We start from the raw sequence: 20,067 nt of genomic DNA on the forward strand, positions 1-20,067 counted from the left end.
GAACATGACCTTTTTTTTTAAATGGAATCTTTGGGTGAGAACCAAAACAGCGCCACAAAAACCTCGAAAATCGAATTTCTAGTTCTAAATGGCTTCAAATTTCTTTATTTTATCAAAATAAGTAACAAAATCAGTGATAAATGAAAGTTGCTGTTCAAATTGAACTTATAAGGGTCTTTGGGTGACAAATCAAATAGAAAAATAGGGGGTCTTCGGGTGACAGAGCGCGGAGCGAGCATGTGTTTGTAAAAAAAATATGGGGTCTTTGGGTGACAGCGATGCTGAAAAGGGGGGTCTTAACAGCCCTACATACGCGTCACCTCCAAAGTTGGAGTGCCCCCCCCGGGGAGTAGATATTCTTGAGATGGCAATCTATTCACGTGGTTTATTTTCCAACGCAAACATATCACAAATTTTGGTGGTTTGTGAGTGCCCATCTGCCCTTGTCTCGGTCCCAGCCGGTTTGTGTTCCTCCATCACTTCAGTGACTAAGTAGCACAATAGGCTGGGACCGAGACTACGTTCGCACTATCGACTGACTTTTATGTGAGTTTGGCCCGATAATATGGTTCAGGACCATATGGTCCTGCAGCATTATGGTCCTGCACCATATGGTCTCGCACCATATGGTACATGAGCATGTTTGACTTATAAATATTTTCAGTACAGTGCTGCAGGGGCATGTTTGACTACTTAAAATATTTTTAATTCAAGTACATGCTCCAGGAGCATATTTGAATTGTCAAAATCGATTTTCATTATCTTAATCAACATATTATTGAAAAATAGCACTTTGATGTTTTGCAAAAGTTCATTCTACAAATCATATAGGCCTACTTTAAAAACTTGATTTATTGTTGTTAATGAGTTATACGTACGTTTTACAAAAGTGTTGTTGTTTCAGCCCTCTTTACAACATAACTAAACAACCACAGGACCTACAAAAGTATATCTGTGATATTTCAATTCTTCTCCACACTGAATCGCTATGAAATGATCAATGCAATTTTTGCCAAAGCTGGCACTGCCATTCGCAAGATGCTGTGAACTACCAAATCGCAACAGTTTAGTTGCTAAACTTTAGTAATTAAGGACATGGTGGAAGTATATATAAGAGTTTGAAAGAGCGACTCCAGATTGTAAATATATAAATTGAGTTAAAACCCGAGACCGCTGATTGCAGTTAGAAGTGTTTTGACGGTCTATGCAGAAAGGGTGGGAGAGAGGCTAGATTGCTTTTGCGTTGGATTAGATCTTATTACTTCCCTTTAATATGGTTATAAACAGTAACAGGAAAAAATAAAATCTATGCTAAAAGTTGCGTCGGAAATAGGCTACCGGACCTCTGGCTTCTGGACAGTGGTGTAGATTTCTTTTTGAAAGGGGGGGTGTTGCCAATATTCAAGCTAAAAATCGGCTTGAATTGTCAAAAGTGGCTGGAAAGAATTTAAAAACATGGGTTATTTTGCATTTCATTTGACACCACTCGGGGGGGTCACACCTTCTTCCCATTTTGAGATATGAAAAGGACCCATATGAATATTGACCCGGGTCTTATGATAAATGGCACCCCCGGGGGCGGAAATATTTTTATTATATTCTTTACTTCTTCCTTTTTCATTTGACACCACTTGGGGGTTCACATCTTCGTGTCATTTAAAGATGTGTTCATTTCAGACAAAAAGTTTAGCTAGCTAGTACTGACTAAACCCAGTAACATACACTGATCAATGCTGATACAGGCTGATACCATTGGGCTATTCCAGATGTATTCCGCACCCCCCCTATGGAAGACATTTAAAAAAAATACAATTCCAGCTGGAATTGAGATGTGTCTAGAATTCCAGCAGTCATTTTTAGCAAAGATTCCGGCTGGAGGGTATGGAAGACATTGAGATTAGGTGAAATTCCGGCTGCTAAAATAAACGAAAAAACAAGAGTGGGGATTGTGAAAGGCCATGATGTGCCTATGGAAGACATTCACATTCACGGCTGGAAAATGGTCAAAAATGCTCCAATTCCAGCAGAATCTTCACTTATGATCACCATCTCGATTAACCTATGAAAGACATTTACTTGAATTCTGGCTGGAAACAAAAAATGTTCTAATTCCAGCTGGAACCCTATGGAAGACATTTACATTTACGTGAATTCCGGCTGGCCATATTAGACAATTCCGGCAGTGTCTTCCGTGGGTTTTTCCTGACATGTGAATTCCGGCTGTCAATGTAGCCCCGAATTCCGGAAGTGTCTTCCATAGGGGGTGCGGAATACATCTGGAATAGCCCATTTCTTGGTTCAGCAAAAATTATAACACCCAGTATATTAGCGTAGATCCGTCTTGAATTTTATGAAGTGGGGTGTTGGGGCATCGGCTTGAATTGTCAAAGGTGGCTGGAAAGAATTACAAAAATGGGTTATTTTGCAAAAAAGGTGGGGGACACAGCCCCCAAGATTGACGCTCATGAGTATACCACACTGGTTTATTTTTATGTTACAAATACGGCTAAAACATTAAAGGCTTAATGTACGATTTCCTTCAAATTTTAAATTTGTCATTATATACTCAAAATGCTCAAATAATACTAGTAATAATGATCGGGAATGGTTTCTGTCCATTTTGAGCTGAAATAACGAGGTAACGTGAAAGAAACACTGCTTGTTATTTTGGCCGTTTAACACGCAGTTCTATGGGCGGACATAAAGTCATAATTTCTTGAATTATGACTTTATGTCGAACTTTGCTCTGTTTACCTACAAACACTACAAATTTGGCTGATTCCATTTAGGTGCAAGTTGTAACATGTGTAAACATTACAAATATGCCAAAAAATCAGGTTTGAAAAAAATTAACCAAATTCATATTATAAGATCGTACATTATGACTTTAAAAAGTCGAAATAAAAATTAAATAGGCCTTCAACAACCTTATGACTACATGGTAAACCAATCTATTCGCAGATGTTACAATCAAAAATCAAAAATGGAAAGAAAAACCTAGCCTGGAGAAGCCAGAAGCATCTAGAACGATGTCATATTTTTAACGATATTTTTGCCCTACAAAAATCGGAGGGGGAGAATTAAATTGCCGAATTTATCCGGGGAAATGTGAATCAGCTTTGAGCCTACATTTTTGCCGTATCATTCACCATACTTCCTTCGTATTTTCAAAACTCATCATATTTTCTCACCACAAAAACCGGTCTTATACACCACATAGGAAGCAAAACAACCCTGGGAAAACAATGACTTTCACTAAAAAGAAGATAAAAGCATGGTCCTCTTAACGAACTTATCATTATTCTACTGAGCTTAACAGAGGTGTGTTGTTTTACTACGTTTTCGTCGATTATAAACCAGATCTTATTATGATGGCTTTCACCACTTCTGTAATACTTTGTTGTATTACTATAATTTTCATGGCAAACGGTATGTAAAGTATCGGTTTTCTTATTCCTTCTTAATTTGTGCTTGTCTTTATTTTCAGTTGTTGACAGGGGCGGCAGAAGCATTAAGATAAGGGGTGTGTGTGTTAGGGCATGGAAGTAAGAGAGCAAACTAGTATAAGTACTGGTACATGAAGAGGGGAAGACACGACCTACCCCCAAATCACAGCTCCGGTGAATGACCAGACCAACGAGGATATGTTTGTTTTAAATTTTCGGGCGTTTTTCCCAAATTTGTTATTTTTGGTGATAGTTCAAGAAAGACAAAAGACATGTTTGTGCACATAACTTGTTCGGTTTACCTACGTTACCATTCGTTTGTCGGGTGATTTCATGCGCGTATTTTTTGGGGGGGGGGGGGGGCTTTGGGGGCGCCAAAACAGGGGCGGCAAAAACGAAGGGGCGGCAAAACGAATTAGCAATGAAAAAAGGGCGCCAACAATTGAAAAAGCAATAAGACATTTTGAAAAAAGGTTGCTTTTGGGACGCTAGCGCCTAAAATCCTTTTTTTTTTTTTTTTTTTTTTGCTCTTCACTTTTTCAAACGACCGTGAAAAAAATTGGGTCAACCTTTTCGGGCTGTTAAGGAAGGGGCGGCAAAATTGTTTCATTCTTCAGCCCCCCGGGGTTGGGGCGGCCACGGTACGCCACTGGATTTACTAATACATAAATTTTGTGACTGCATTTCGACGTTATCAATGGCATTTTATTAAGCTTACCGTGTAAATAACGCTGGTATCTGGCCACGCTTATGTAAAACTTTTTGTCTGATGGTCGGCCATTGCAAACAACGAAATGTAGATTGGCTCGGCACAAGTGTCGTATTCCTCTCGCTCGGTGGGTCTTTTGAAGATAAAATTACTTTGAATTCACTGTAACAAGATCAGGATACCGACGGGGTACCGAAGACGCGTCGGTGCCGCATTAATGTCTTTATCTCAAAAGTGCACGACTGACGACTGTGCTTTGTATTTCCCGCATTAAACTTGTATTAACAAGTTTAATCTTTAAAAAGATTATAATTGCGTCTACACCTAGTTCTTTGTATACGATGGTTGGTTGTGTCAAACCTTTTAATAACATTTAAATGGCGGGTTATAAATTGTATTAAGATCGTGAAAACATTTTTAAAACGTTTTACATGAAAAACATTAAAAAACTTTTGTCAAAATGTTAGTATAAAATATTTTTTGCAAACAGGCCATATTTTTAATCACATGTCATTACCTTTGACGCGATGCGGGATCCCGCTTTGTTGTAGTATAGAAACCACCCAGGAGAAACCAGAATCAGAACCAGAAACAGTTTTGCAAAATATTTTGCAGACACTTTTAAAAATAACGTGATATTAGAATGTTTTGTAGCAAGTTTCTTGATTGTCTTTATTTCTTGAACGATTTTAACGAATGAGATCTTAAATCTGAGCTAAAAGGCGCGAAGCGCAGCTATTGGCTGCTGGTTCTAATTATAGCATATCTGTCTTTGTTTAGGATATACAGAGAGGCAAAAATAACTGGTACCAATAATAAGCCAAATCGGCATTGGAAGTTTGCAATGCATTTGGGACAGTTTTTGCAGTTTTGGGACACTTTGTCTTTTGACCTATTGGGAAAATTCAGAAATATTGGGTTTTTGTACGTAAAAATATAATCTAAAATGTTTTACAATAATTAAAACAAATATAAAACTAGAGCGGTTCTCGGGTTGCGCGGTTTTCGTCATACGCGGTTGGTGTGTAAGGTTGTTGGGTGATGGTATGGTAGTGGTTGTGTTTAGATGTGAGTTTCTTTTCAGAACCCTGTATGGGCGAAGCCTGGATGGTGGATGGGGAGTGTGGGGTGATTAAAGAAGGTAATAATATGGAAATGTAATAGGCCGCACGGCTGTGTAATGCTTATGTTTTACAAGATGCCCAGAGCACTGGTTGGGATATGGGATATCCCTCGTGGTGTCGAGTTCACAACAGGTGTTGGTATTGCTTTACCAAAACAACCCGAGCCGTGCCAGTGGTGGAAGTTCAGTTTGTATGTATAGACAGTTTCCTAGCAATATTGACTGTACCCACCAAGTTTCATGCCCATACGACAGATGTTAGTCATTTGACCTCAGATGACCCCTAAGTGACCTTGGATTACCCCCAAAATGACCTTCCAAACATTTGACTCTTAATGTTGACTGTACTCACCAAATTTCATGCTGTTATGTCAGTTTTTAGTAATTTGACATCAGATGACCCCTGGGTGACCTCGGATGACACCGAAATGACCTTCCAATAATTTGAATCTAAATGTTGACTATACCCACCAAGTTTCGAGCCCATATAACAGTTTTTAGTAATTTGACCTCAAATGCCCCTGGGTGACCTCGGATGACCCTGAAATGACCTTCCAAAAATTTTACTCTAAGTGTTGACTATACCCACCAAGTTTCGTGCCATTATGACAGTTTTTAGTCATTTGACCTCAGATGAACCCTGGGTGACCTTGGATGACCCCGAAATCTATTCAGCTCTACAAATACAACTGACCAAGTTTAGGCGATACACCATGTTGTTAAAACCCATGTAGACCCTATAAGGAACAAACCAAAAGATCGATGACGTCCTATAAACGTAACTAGTTTCATTTCTCAGCCGACCCCCTCCCTCCCTGCCAGAAACGTAATAATGAAATGTTGAAAATTTTGACATAATAATAATAATGACACATTCTTCAGACCGATGGTTTTGTACAAACGTAATTGAGTATTTTACCCCCTCACCCTAAACGAAACTAGTTTCGTTTATAGGACGTCATTGATCTTTTGGTTTGTTTCCTAATACTCGGCATCATCGCACATGTTGACTGCCAAACTTCATCACAACATAAACTTCGAAAACGATCCATTCATACTGTCCCATTTATTGATACCTTCTGTTTGTATCAATTGCCAGTGAGCAAAATACACGTGCTCTGTTCACTATACACAGCAAGGTATAGGTAGCTATGTGCACGATATTATAACCTCTACCTTGCTGCATTTGATTTGCAGTTCTGACATCTGGCCTGCGCCGGTTTAACAAGCAGGTCAGACCTTTGGAGCGGGGCTAGACACTAGACAGGGATGACAGAATGCTGTGTCGTCATAAATTAAATAAAACTTATTACTTTTGGTAAACAAGGGTTGTCTGAGAAGAAAAAATGTGGAAAGGTGAAAAGCAAAATGAAAAAAAAGAGAAGAAAAAACAGAAAGGGAAAATGGGGAGAAACGGGAGGAAATTATGATTTCCTTTCTCCATGCTCAAAATTAAATGTTGAGATTAAAGTTTTCATTTTTCGTTGGAAAGGGTGTGCCTGAGTGATTGCGTATTAAAACAAACGTTAACAAACAAAAACAAAATTCCCTGAATTGTTATGCCAAAATAAAAAAATTTAATCTTGTAAATTTTTGGCTCTATGTAAAGTTAGGAAGGATTTTTGATTCTCAAAAAAAAAAAAAAATCTGGGGTCATAATGAGTCAAAAGATGTGTTTTATACAGTAAATGAAGTAAAAATTATGATGCGCAGTGATTATGCCACGTTATTAAATTTCTAATCTTAATATTTCGTCTTTTTGTCAAAATTCAAAAAGTATTTAGTTTTGTTTAGTTGTGGCGTTAAAATACCCAAACAACTAAGTTTCTGACGAAACAGTTCTTTCAGGGACACCCTGTATATAGCATGTTTGTAAATTGTACTACAGTATCGATTTTATTGAAGGTCACTGGTAAATAAACAATTGATAGTCTGTGCCTCGGGCCGAACTGTATGTGGCTATTACGATGTTTGTTCGGATCGCCCGACACAAATTGGCTGTGTAGGAGACTAGGTATGTGCAAACAAATTAACGACTTTATAGCGGGCGCGAGTGTTTCCAAAAAGCAACAAAAAGCAAACAAAAAATACACCCATTGCCCGCTATTTACCGTACGAAATGAACGACTCTAATCATGTACCGCACGAAATGAACGACTCTAATCAGCTGCGGCAATTCCCCAATGGTGGATAGGCCTATACTATACACGTATTCTTATTCGTGCATTTGACGGACTTGGGTGTTTTTGTTTTTGTTAAATATCTCCTCTCCTGAACACATATTATTATAGAAAATCTATCTACTTCTTCATTCGATTACATTCTATATGCCCTGCAACTTTCAATCTATACAGTGGCTAGATAAACCCTTAAACGTGCGAACAAATATTGCAAAACAAAATTAAAGTATGGCTCTCCGCCTATGGCTCCGCCCATACAAATATTATTTTATAAATTAATTATTTAGATATTTTAATGATAACATTGTGACAATAATAAGTAAATTTATAATAATTACGTCAGTTTCCCCGATATGTCAGAGGTCAAAGTGTCCCAAAACTGCTCTTAAAAACCGGAAGTTAGAATAGCGATTGGGCTTATTGTTTTGCGGTCTGTACTTCAATTTGACTCACTTGTCTTTAGCATTAAAATTGCAACTTGCAATATAAATTGTGTGTGCCCCTGGTCCCGAAAAGCTGGCTACGCCACTTAGGGGGAAGAGGGAGTGGGAGGGAGAGAGGAGAGAGGGGAGGGAGGGGGAGAAAGATTCATATGATACCACTTCAAGTTGGTTATCTGATTTTGTTATATTTATTGATTCATGTTAACTTTATATACTGTAAAATACAGTTTATTACACTTTTCCTGTATTTTGTAGATAGCAACGCGTACTACGGGTGCTGTGTACACTCGATGGGGAAAAACCACATGTCCTGGAGAGCTGGTTTATGCAGGTATGTCGAAATAAAAATTCCTCTGAAAAAAGGAATCGGCGCCAAATGGGACCTTTGATGTGATGTGCTGAAATAGCTTGAAATGTACCATGGTAACCGTTTGGATAACTACTCTTGACAACAGTAATTTGTAACATTAGTATACATGCATAAAATGTTTTAAAAAGGCCAATTCTGAAGATGATCCCAACTGATGTCAGCCCTTGATATGCTCAACACACAGTGATGTAGCCAGGGGGCAAAGGGTCGCTTCCCCCACTGAGAGAAGTCGTCTTGCCCCCCCGTTTGCTGGCCTACCCTGATAGTTAGGCATTTTTAGCCCATTTGTGACCATTTTCGTCAACGTTCGCTCCCCTAGAAATTTGCATTGTCCCCCTCCCCCCTCCGAAGTCATGGCTACGACCAACGCTCTGCAGGGTCTATTGTTCTATTGTTTCCGATTAGAGCGCTGACATAATTGAAAATGTTGCCAATCAATATTCATGAGAGTGTACATTCAACGTCCAGTTTGCGAAATTGGGTGAATTGTGTTTGGTAGGTGTGAAATACATCTGACTGGGCGTTTTAATTACGTAACGAATAAAGGCATTGACATCATCGAATGGCTGCCCAGTGCTGTTATGTGTTTAGTTGTTATATAGGCCTAATAATTATAATTATAATTATTATTAAATATATTCATCATTCCTTTCTTTTCCCTTCTCTGTACTTATTCTTTCCTAGGCCTACAGTTTATCACTCCCTCGCTCTCATTGTCCCCTCTCACCCTCCCTCTCTCATTCCCATCATTTTCCTTATATTTCTATTTATCTACTTGTCTTTATTATATCTTTTTATTTCTCCCTTCCTCCAGCCCTCTCTCATTCTCCATATCCCCTCCTGCCCCTCCCCAACCCCCTCCCCTCTTTGGGTACGCCACTATTTCTATACCAATCTCCTTCTTAAATAAAACTAAATAGAAATTTCTTAAAAACAACCTTTATAGGCCTATACTTATACTTACATGTATACGTATAGCGATTACCATTATAGTGTAATATAGATATATGGACTGGACATGGCAGCCTTTATACATTCTAATGTGTAATCGATCAGCAAGAGCATTCAATTTATTTAAATGAAACGCCTAACGTCAGGTGGGTGGTAAAGATGATTGCATCGACAGCTAAAGCCTCCTTATAGAATTCAGACCCACACAAGCACACATTTGGGATACGTGAGTACAATGGTACCACTTTACATATGACTGCCCTTACACATGACTGTAGTGTGGTCACTTATTGATACTCGCCTGTTGTGTAGAGCGTTAATATGATGCCGGATCAGTGACCAATTTAATGGCGGAACCCCTTTATTCGAAACAATGGTACCACTTTTATGAATAGCCTGTCGCAACTTCTAATCGGCATCAAACGAACAAAAGATTATATAATCTATTGCGACTCTATTTCTATTTAAAAGCTATTTGGCTACGACACTGTCAATACACACTAGGATCCACAACATTGTACATTCATTGAATGACTTTTGAAGATTTGGGTACAAAAACTCATACTCTGCAACTTGAGGTCAAATTTTGCACTATGATTATGTAATTGAGGTTATTGGACTATGCCATTGGGATGAGGCTTTTGTGGTCCATAGTGACAGCAGCTATAAATATGTATTGTGTTCAATTAATTACATTAGCAGTCCAAGAGAGCGCCAAATATGGATCAGGAGTATTACATAATAATACCCTGCTATGACAATAGCTGCACTAGGTTAATCGTATAATCTCCTTATGTGGTTACATGGCTGGGCCAGGAAATCCACAAGGTCAGCCAATGTATGTACATGTATTCGGTACATGTGCCATATCTTTTACAATGGGTGATAAATTTCTGGTTTGTTTTATTTCAAAACGCAACATTCGATATTCTAAAGCTTGGTCGAAATCCAAGAGAAGAACCAACTCTAGTAATTTATGTGGTTTCAAATTATATCGGCCGTTGCCTTTTGATAGAAATGGTGTTTGTTGATGTGCACAGTTTCCCATTAGATCATAACATGCTGTTGTACATCCAAGGTCGAAGGTCTTTTAATCCATATTTGGTGTTGTTCTGGGACTGATTAGGGTTAGGATTAGGTATATGTTTTACTGTGCCGAACAAGTACGAGGGTTGGTCAATAATATCCCGCAACCATTATTTATCTCCGCTCATGCATGACTTAGATGACTGTTACTTACGATCAATAAAGTTTGTACCTTTGTCTTTGAAAACGCACAACAATTAGTATCAGAGTACCTTTAATTATGTAATCTCATTTGCATAAAGTCATTGCTATATGTACACTGACAATTGTCAACATTGGCGAGAAATTTGTATTGGCTTTGAGGAACGTGTAATAAAACAGAAGTAAGGACCAAAGCAGTTTACAAACTATATTTTTGGTATGAGGTAATCTGAGTATATTCAATTGATAATTTATTGTGAAAGAAGAAATATATCCGTCAACAGACCGTCTTTGAACTTCACCAAAAATAGGCCTATAACAACAAGCAAAAATGGTGTGAAAATCACGAAAAAGAGCCCACACGGCAGAAGAAAGAATCCAAATTATCTCCAAAATGAAACAAAAACAAATATGATTATTGGTATGGTATTAGAGATCATAGTCAGGACAATAGAATTTGTTGCAATACAAATAGAAATATGCGTATGCGTTGATGGTATGCATGATTGAAAGTACCAAAAATGTATGAAAAAAGTAAAAATTCATCAAAAACGCGCTAAAAATATGACTAATACAAGGTTTGCGAAACAGTAGCTGTGTGAGTGAATTGCTATACCGAGTCTTATGCTAGAATTAGACATACCTTTTGAAAATCAAATTTCTTATTCAATCCAGAGCCTCTCTATGGTGTGCTACTTTAATTACAAAAACAAGACCTTTTGAAATTAAGGCTTCATTAAGAAAGAAATGTTTATGGTTTCACCACTGGGACCTCCCTTTTTTATAATCAGTAGATACCCAATCAAACCAGGTACCATTGGTTAAATTGTGTCATCGATTAATCTTTCTATCTCTTATTATGTAAAGAACAATGGGTGATAAAGCCTACTCAAAATTGGAGATATTCAACACGATTTCTTTTCTTTAATAAAAATGGTATATGTCTAAAAAGAGTCCAGCATCATGCCTATGTTATCGGTCTATAAAGCTGCAAAAACCGTGCCAGATTCTATACTTTTATTCTCGAGATATTTGCAATTATGTAACAATACCTCAATTTGGCGCGAGATTTTCTTGACTACTTTTCACCATAAATCAGGCAGTGCCTTACGCTATTGTGTTTATGCTAATGTCATTACGTAATGAAGCATTCAGCATCGCTAATACATATTCGTTTTGAAAGACAAAAGTACAAACTTGAATTTAGCGTAAGTAACAGCCATCCAAGTCATGCATGAGCGGAGATACACCATAGTTGCGGGAACTTATTGACCAGCCCTCGTAGGCCTACATACGGAGCAAATTAAGCTACGGGAGTCTGCGTTCATTTTTCTTCTTTATTTCAGGCATAACTCTTTTTGTACTTACGGAAGCGTCGAAGTGCCACGACTTGGCAGATAATTATCTTGCCAACAAGAACCACTTACCGCTAAATTTGTATAAATTAGCCCGCGAAAGAGGGCATGGCTTGAATAATGAGGAAAAGTAAAGGGTAAAAGCTTAAAACATGAAAATTAAAAGTAGAATATATATTCTGTTGTGTCAAATTACATTAATGTTTCCGTTTTACATTAAGATTACTCTTGCTTTCTTGCCCTGCGGGGTTCGTATGTTGGGTCCCACTTTGTGGGGGCGTTTTGTCTTCGTATGGGAGTCGCCGGCCTGATAATACATGTAAGTCGTGGCACTTACACTTTTCTGTATGTACTGGTTATAGATATGCTTCGGTTATACGCATTTTGTGTTAATCAACCCCTCGTAACCATCAAATAAAAATGATTAACCATCAAATAAAAATATTTTACAAGAGGAGAAACCTCTTCAAGTTACACAACTGATGGCGATATATGGCCTAATGAGTGTTTTGCATTGTAAAAATGGAGCAAAAAAGGCCGGACGCTATTAATAATAAACACAATAGTATTATGTTTATTTCCAGTGATTACCATGTTACACAAGAACTGTCTTTAAAAAAAGACAAAGTGGTTATAAGCCATTGTAGCCTTATAATTTCTCATTTTTTAATTTTTTTATAGGTCTTGCTGGAGGGAAGCATTACCGTCATTCAGGTAGTGGATCTAATTATCTATGTCTACCAGAAAATCCTGAGTATGACAGATACCAGGCAGGAAGTCAAACCCTTCGGTCACTTGTCTACTCTGCTGAATACGAAATGATAGAGTTTCCACCACTCTCAAGCAAACTCGACCACGACGTTCCATGTGCCGTTTGCCGTGCATCTAACCGTGGTAGCATGGTAATGATCCCTGCCAGGAAGACGTGTCCTTCGGGGTGGACTAGAGAATATTATGGTTACCTGATGTCTGAGTACTTCAATCATCCCAGTCCCACGGAGTTCGTTTGTGTTGATCGACATCCAGGAGTTGTGGCGGGTAGTTCTGGCAGCCAGAATGGGGTGTTGTTTTACCCAGTTGAGGCGAGAAGTGCTGCTAATAATTTGCCATTTGCTCCTTACATCGACGGAGCAGAGCTCACATGTGTTGTCTGCACAAAATAATAACATTAACTGATTTCTTGAAAGAAAATAATTCGGTTGTCTGAATATAATATGCTATTGGGGAAACCATTTCGATTAATGTACTTTTTCATGGCATGCACATTGATTCTGCTGTTTCAAGCAAGGGGTGCCACTTGACCTTGACGAGGGGTATTATTAGTGTATAATAAACACTATGGGCATATCACAGGCATTTATCTGAAAATGCACCTTTAAACGAGTATGTTTTATACCGTAACTGCATTATCTTTTAGGGGCACACCATTAGATTTCCAGGGGGTGGCATGGGAGTTTTTTGAAAAAAAAAACCGAGATGATTTTGCCTCCCTGATTATTAAAAAAAAAAATTCCCCACCCAAATCTGTATAAAGGTATACATTAAAATTTCAAAAAACAAGATTGGATTTTTGTTCCCAAAACACCAAAAAAAAATAGGTCTTTTTGGGAAAAATCGATATCTTCAATATGAAAGGTCAAAATTTTCAATTGATCGTCGACTTTTCCTCCCAGCTACATACACTTTAAGAATACACCATTAGATTTATAAAATTTACTTCGAGGACTGTTATATATCAAAAATGTGAAAAATATCAAATTTGATTAATTTGTCATAAAATTTGTATTATATCGTGAATTTCAAAAGTGAAAATTATTTGATATCAGAAATACATTCTTCGTATTCAGAATGCAATTCGATATGTCGGATGTGCTCTCATGTCCCACAAAAAATACTGCCGAAACGCTCAAAACGCTCATTCCAGATCCTTTAAATAACGATTCCTTTTAAAACGGGAATTGGGCAGCCCATGAAACATGTGCTGATCATAAGGTGTGTGGTTTATGAAATAAAATTTAAGCATGTTAAGAGTGGAAAATATTTCGTCAAAACATGTTACACACTACATTCTTATATTTTTTGGCTTTGTATTTTAAAATCACGTGTTACAATTCCAATTGAGGTTATTAGTACTGTATTATTACACTGATCCACAGCTAGTAATAAATAAAAACCACCTGCCTGAAGTCAGTAGGAACATGACGATGTGCATTGCTTTCTTGTCCTCAATTATTTCAATTCAATAATAAACATGTCTGTCCTACATATTCACTTTTATATTATCATACATCTAGTGTTATATTTATACCCATTCATACATTTGAAAAGTGTTGACAATTTCTCAGTTGCTCGCCCTTCTTCTTTTTAAAGGAATTTGTATTACGTATCTTTGAACAAAAACCGTGCTCAGTCGGGTACAGTGCGTTAGTCCGACACGTCGCTAGTCCGACACTCCGCTAGTCCGACACGCCGCTAGTCCGAATCTAAATACACTCTGCCAGTCCGACACGCCGCTAGTCCGAAAATGAAAAATACTACGCTAGTCCGAATCGGGAAAACAACGCTTCAGTCCGACACTGGCAGTGACTGCGTGTCGGACTGTTGCAATGGTCTTTATTTTCGGACTAGCGCATGCTTTTATTTCGGACTAGCGCATTGTTTTTCATTTTCGGACTGTCGCACACTTAAGTACGGGAGTTTGTGTAGTTGTGTAGCGCGTGTCGGACTAGCGGCGCGTGTCGGACTGAGCGGTGCACCCCGGTTCTATATAGGAAAATGCTTTTCGTTTACTCCCCTACACCATCCCCTGTCATCGCCATACCGTTCAAAGTTCATATTGGTTATGAAGCCAAGGGATCGCAGTAAAACTCAGACAGTGTCAAAGCTTGGTGGTATTATTTAATTATTTCTTTAGAGTCAGCCGTTCGGCATATAGTTCTTCATAATAAGGCAATTCTCTGTCCAGTATTTGCGATGCAATTTGCGATACAATTGGCGGGATCATTAGTCCATCTTCAGCGTTGCTACTATCACCAATCGTAGTCGAAGATTTTGTTTGAAATCCTGTGCTTGCGAAGGTTCCCGTATGCATTCCTGATGCACGAAAGGTAAGTATGGTTTGCTTGGGAACCATCCAGATCTTTGTCATGACGTCATCACCCGCGGGCCAAGTCAGTAGATCTTCTGTAAAGGGAATGCCGATTTCTTTACAGTAAGCTTCCAGCATTTCTTTGGGATTCTCCAGAAGTTCATCGATATCAATGATTACAGGTCGGGATTCTAAACCTTGAGTTTTCACGTACTTCCATAATTCATTCATATACTGATAGTGGCGTATTTTGTCCGGAAGATCCATAGGGTTTTTAAACTTTTGAAATGCTCCTTGCGTTTGCGTTTTCATAAACAATTTCAGCAGAGGTTTCACCATGTTATGAGGATTACGTATTAGGAAAGTGTGCCGAAACCCCTTCGGGATTTTATCATATCGCGACTCACGGTCTTTAAGAATACTTGCTGCAAAGTCTTTCACGAAAACCATCTTCTTTCCAGGAAAATCACCTTCTAATTGCTCTTTCAGCCAAGCAAAATCTTTGTCACTTGCGTCATATCCACTTTCAATCTTAGCTACTTCGGAAGCACCCACGTGTTTTTCCTGATCTTCGTTTAGTTGTGAGAATTTAGCGATCTTCATATATGGTTCGTGCCAGGCTACGGTATCAGGCACGTAAGTCATGCATTTGAGAAATGAAGTCGACACAGTACGAGGACATGACCAGAGGAAGACCTTCAGAGGACCTGCTTCACCAGCCATATCGTCTCAAGAAATAGGAACCTGAAAATAAAAAATAATTTGATACAAATAAATTATAATAACTCTATAAAATGATTTAAAAAAATATATAATCGGTTTAACAATACTCCATGAGAATACTTCACGATTTGGAATACAAATATATACGGCCTAGAGATCATTTTGGAGGGTAGCTCTTATACTACTGCTATTCGCCGTAGAAGTAGCGATGTGCATGATTAATTACCATAGCGATATAGGTGAAAACAATTTTTAATGTATTGCCCTGCACTAGACGTATGCTGTATTGTCAATGAACTCAAAAACAACAAACATGGGAGACAACACTTTTTGTGGTGGTCATGTTCTATACCAACCGAGAGATCATTTGGTTTATTTATAAAGAATATCCTCTATGGGATTTCTTAAGTATCTCATACCAAAGAAAAATGCCCTGACACCAGACACAACCATAATCTGCGCGTATTTAAAGGCACATTATTTCTTATGACGTTATTAGTACTATAGTAATCTAACAACTTCTAGATTCCATGGGAAAGTGACCCATGACCCGGACAAGACCATAATCCGCAGCCATTTCCGGGCACATGTTATTCCCTATGATAAATGCCCCAAAGCCAAACATGACCATAATTTGCGCTAATTAAGGGCACAAGTTACCATATACCATTGTTCATCATCCCGGTGTTCATCATATTTCTAATATTCGCTAATTAGCACTATATATCTTATACCATAGGCCTATAATTGAGCCCAAAAGGTCCCAAAACGCAGACAAAACTATCACGCGCTAATTGAAAGGCCATCGCCATATGGAATCATTATCGTGTGTATTTTATAACACTCAATTCAATACTTTACGCAGATTTCAAATAATGACCATGTCATTTGCCATGATTTGTCATAAATGCATATAATTAATGCAGAATATCATTGAAAGCCGAAAAATAACTGCATGTATGCGTCTTCGTTTATGGACATGAAAAGTTTTGCTTCAATCATTTCATGTATTTATTTCCGATAGGTACAGTTAATTGGTATGTATTTACCACAATGCCTAGGAAACTGTTGACATACATGTACCAGGCTTATGTCTTTAACTTCAACAACCATTTTGATTTGTTTTGTTTTTGTTTTGATTATGCAGTAAACCTGGTAGACAGTGGTAAAGTGCTTTTTCTTTAACTTTGGCTACTTTTTGATTTTATGATAAAGTGCCTACTTGACGCCAACAGAAACATTCTTTTTTGTGGAATTATTTAGCTTACATATTTTCAGACTTTAGAATTTGCTATGAATTCAAAGTCATATCAAACTTATTTTGAACTTGTTGACTTATTACCTTATTTCTATACGTCTGGTTCTCCTTTCCATTGTGAACCATTTTTCTCCAGTGTTTTGTGCTGGGAGACATCTTTAGTTTAACACGCCCGCTCTATGCATTGTTTAAGGCTCAAGTCTATACAATTGAAAACTTTTAGACTTAAACTTGAATGCAAAATTATAATCACTTGCTGACTTGCGAGTTATCTTTAGTGTCCCCACTTGTTATGATAAACATGTTTTATTAAACATGTTAAGCCATTCCATTAATTTCAATTAAGCCTGCAAGGCTTGATAATCTTTACTTCAATTCTTATGTTATGCATGAATTCGAAGTTACCTCATTTCGTGAACATTTTGACATTTATTGTGATATTTCTGTATACACAATTGTAAGCTTTTAGACTTAAACTTGGAATTCACAATTATAATCACTTGCTGACTTGCGAGTTATTATCTTATCCATGTCCCCATTTGTTATGATAAACATGTTTTATTAAACATGTTAAGCCATTAAATTAAGTTCAATTAAGCCTGCAAGGCTTGATAATATTTACTTCAATTCTTATGTTATGCATGAATTCGACGTTACCTCATTTTGTGAACATTTGACATTTATTGTGATATTTCTGTATATACGATTGAAAGTTTTTATAGACTTAAACTTGAGTTCGCATTTATAATCACTTGCTGACTTGCGAGTTATTATCTTATCCGTGTACCCACTTGTTAAGATAAACATGTTTTATTAAACATGTTATTGTTAAGCCATTAAATTCAATTCAATTAAGCCTGCAAGGCTTGATTATATTTACTTCAATTCTTATATTGTTATGCATGAATTCGAAGTGAACATTTGACATTTATTATGATATTTCTGTTTCAAATGATTAACTTGAAAACGTTTAACGCTCTGATAAAACATTTAATGTTTGTGTTAATTTAAACCGCATAATTTAGCATTAAACATGTTTTCAAAGTTACGTAAAACTTATAACCAATTGATTATTCTTACTTTCCACTAAAACCTGTAAACTTATACATGACTCACTGTTACTTTACTTTCACTTAACATGTACATTTATTGGGCGTGGAGGGTGGGTTTTTCAATAGAAGTTGATCTCTCGATGATAAAACATGATATGAATGTGTTAAAAAACCCACTTGCATTTGACCAGCTACAATTATGCCAAGTGATTGGTTGTATCATAGCAACAACAAAACCCTTTAACAAAACCATTATGATTGCATCAAAACCCTGCACCTGTTTTTACATGGGTGAACGCATATCTGAAATCACTGATGTGCGTAACTCCCAAGTGGATCAACGGCTTAACCCATATTATACACAAGGGTAAAAAACCCATTTATACGCCTGGCCAAAAATTTTCTCCCCATTGACAATCTGGTTTTAATTCGACTTCGCTTAATTAAACGCCAATCTCACTATTGATTATTAAAGAATAGGTATAAAGACCTGTACCTAGAAATCTCACATAATGCAGAGTCCATGTACGTTTCATTCGCACCTGTACGATTAGTGTCTTTGAAAAGAGCGGTATTTTATTCAGGTGATGAGTGCAGCCAATACTTATAGTGCGGGGCAATACATTCAAAAATTGTTTTCACCAATCGCTAAAGTAATTAAGGGATCTGGAATGAGCGTTTTCAGCGTTTCGACAGTATTTTTAATGGAACATGAGAGCACCTCAGACGTATCGAATTGCATTTTGAATACGAAGCATGTCTTTCTGATATCAAATAATTATAATTTTTGAAAATCACGATATAATACAAATTTTATGACAAATTATAAAAATTTGACATTTTTCAAATTTTGATATATAACAGTCCTCGAAGTAAATTTTATAAATCTAATGATATATTCTTAAAGTGTATGTAGCTGGGAGGAAAAGCCGACGATCAATTGAAAATTTTGACCTTTCATATTGAAGATATGGATTTTTTCCCCAAAAGACCTAATTTTTTTTTTTGTTTTTGGGAAAACAATCCATATCTTCAATACGAAAGGTCAAAATTTTCAATTGATCGTCGGCTTTTCATCCCACCTACATACACGTTAAGTATAAATCATCAGATTTATAAAATTTACTTCGAGTACTGTTAAATATCAAAAATATCAATTTTTAATGATTTGCCATAAAATGTGTATTACATATTTGCGAATTTAAAAAAAATCAAAATTATTTGATATCAGAATGACATTCTTCGTATTCAGAATGCAATTCGATATGTCTGATGTGCTCTAATGTCCCACAATAAATACTGTCCAAACGTTCATACCCCATCCCTTAATCCTATTACATTACTACTTCTATGGCAAATACTCGGCAAACCAATTTCATTTGATTGCGACATAATCATTATTCATTATGTCAGGATTTGATAAATAAGAGGCCTGCTCAGCTCGCAACTCTGGCAAAAAGTGGCTCACTTTGGGCGATCAAGTAAAATCCGGGCATAGCAATTAACTATACGAAAGATATCAAGTAAAGTTTTTCTGTAGCCAAGATATAACCGATTCTACTGCATCTATCACATTTTACGCCATGACCTCTTTTATTTATTTATTTTCTGAAAAGCAAAAAATGCAATTGCTAATCATGAAAGTCGATTTTACGCAGTGCAAGCTTGATACGCGCAAAGATGTCAAAAGTGCCCAACTCGTTTTCTGGACGATTGAGCACATCGTTTGAGCCCGAAGGGCCGAACTGATAATCATTATATAAAAATTGCATAAACCATAATCATAATAAGTAATCTCAACACACATTAACAAAGGCCTATCTGTTTGAATTATCCCAAATCGGGTTTACTATAACAATAGTCTTTGTTACTCCATTTGTGGAACACGGAAGTCTGGTAGAAAATATATACCTATTGTTATGTGTTTTTGATCAAAAGGGGCCAGAATTGTAATATAAGGGTGTTTAATAACCGAGGATCGAAAACCGAGGATAACATTTACTTCCTTGACATATACCAGAGAAGATGTAAGAAAGAGCAGGGTTAATAGAATTATATAAACTGCGCCAAGAAAGTATCCTTACACTTGGAAAAATTATCACAATTTTAAAACTGAACCTTATTGGGGTAAATTTGTATTTT

At 37.2% G+C, this 20,067-nt stretch overlaps 1 long non-coding RNA gene across 1 annotated transcript; it reads left to right on the forward strand.

Moving 5' to 3' along the window:
• The first annotated feature begins 8,155 nt into the window (after window positions 1-8,155).
• Window positions 8,156-14,006, forward strand: LOC140168176 (uncharacterized). Its single transcript, XR_011861154.1, has 2 exons — window positions 8,156-8,232; window positions 12,486-14,006. It is a non-coding gene; the product is annotated as an uncharacterized lncRNA (long non-coding RNA).
• The last annotated feature ends 6,061 nt before the right edge of the window (window positions 14,007-20,067 follow it).

This window comes from Amphiura filiformis, chromosome 13, assembly GCF_039555335.1.
Source record: "Amphiura filiformis chromosome 13, Afil_fr2py, whole genome shotgun sequence".
Lineage (NCBI taxonomy): Eukaryota > Metazoa > Echinodermata > Ophiuroidea > Amphilepidida > Amphiuridae > Amphiura > Amphiura filiformis.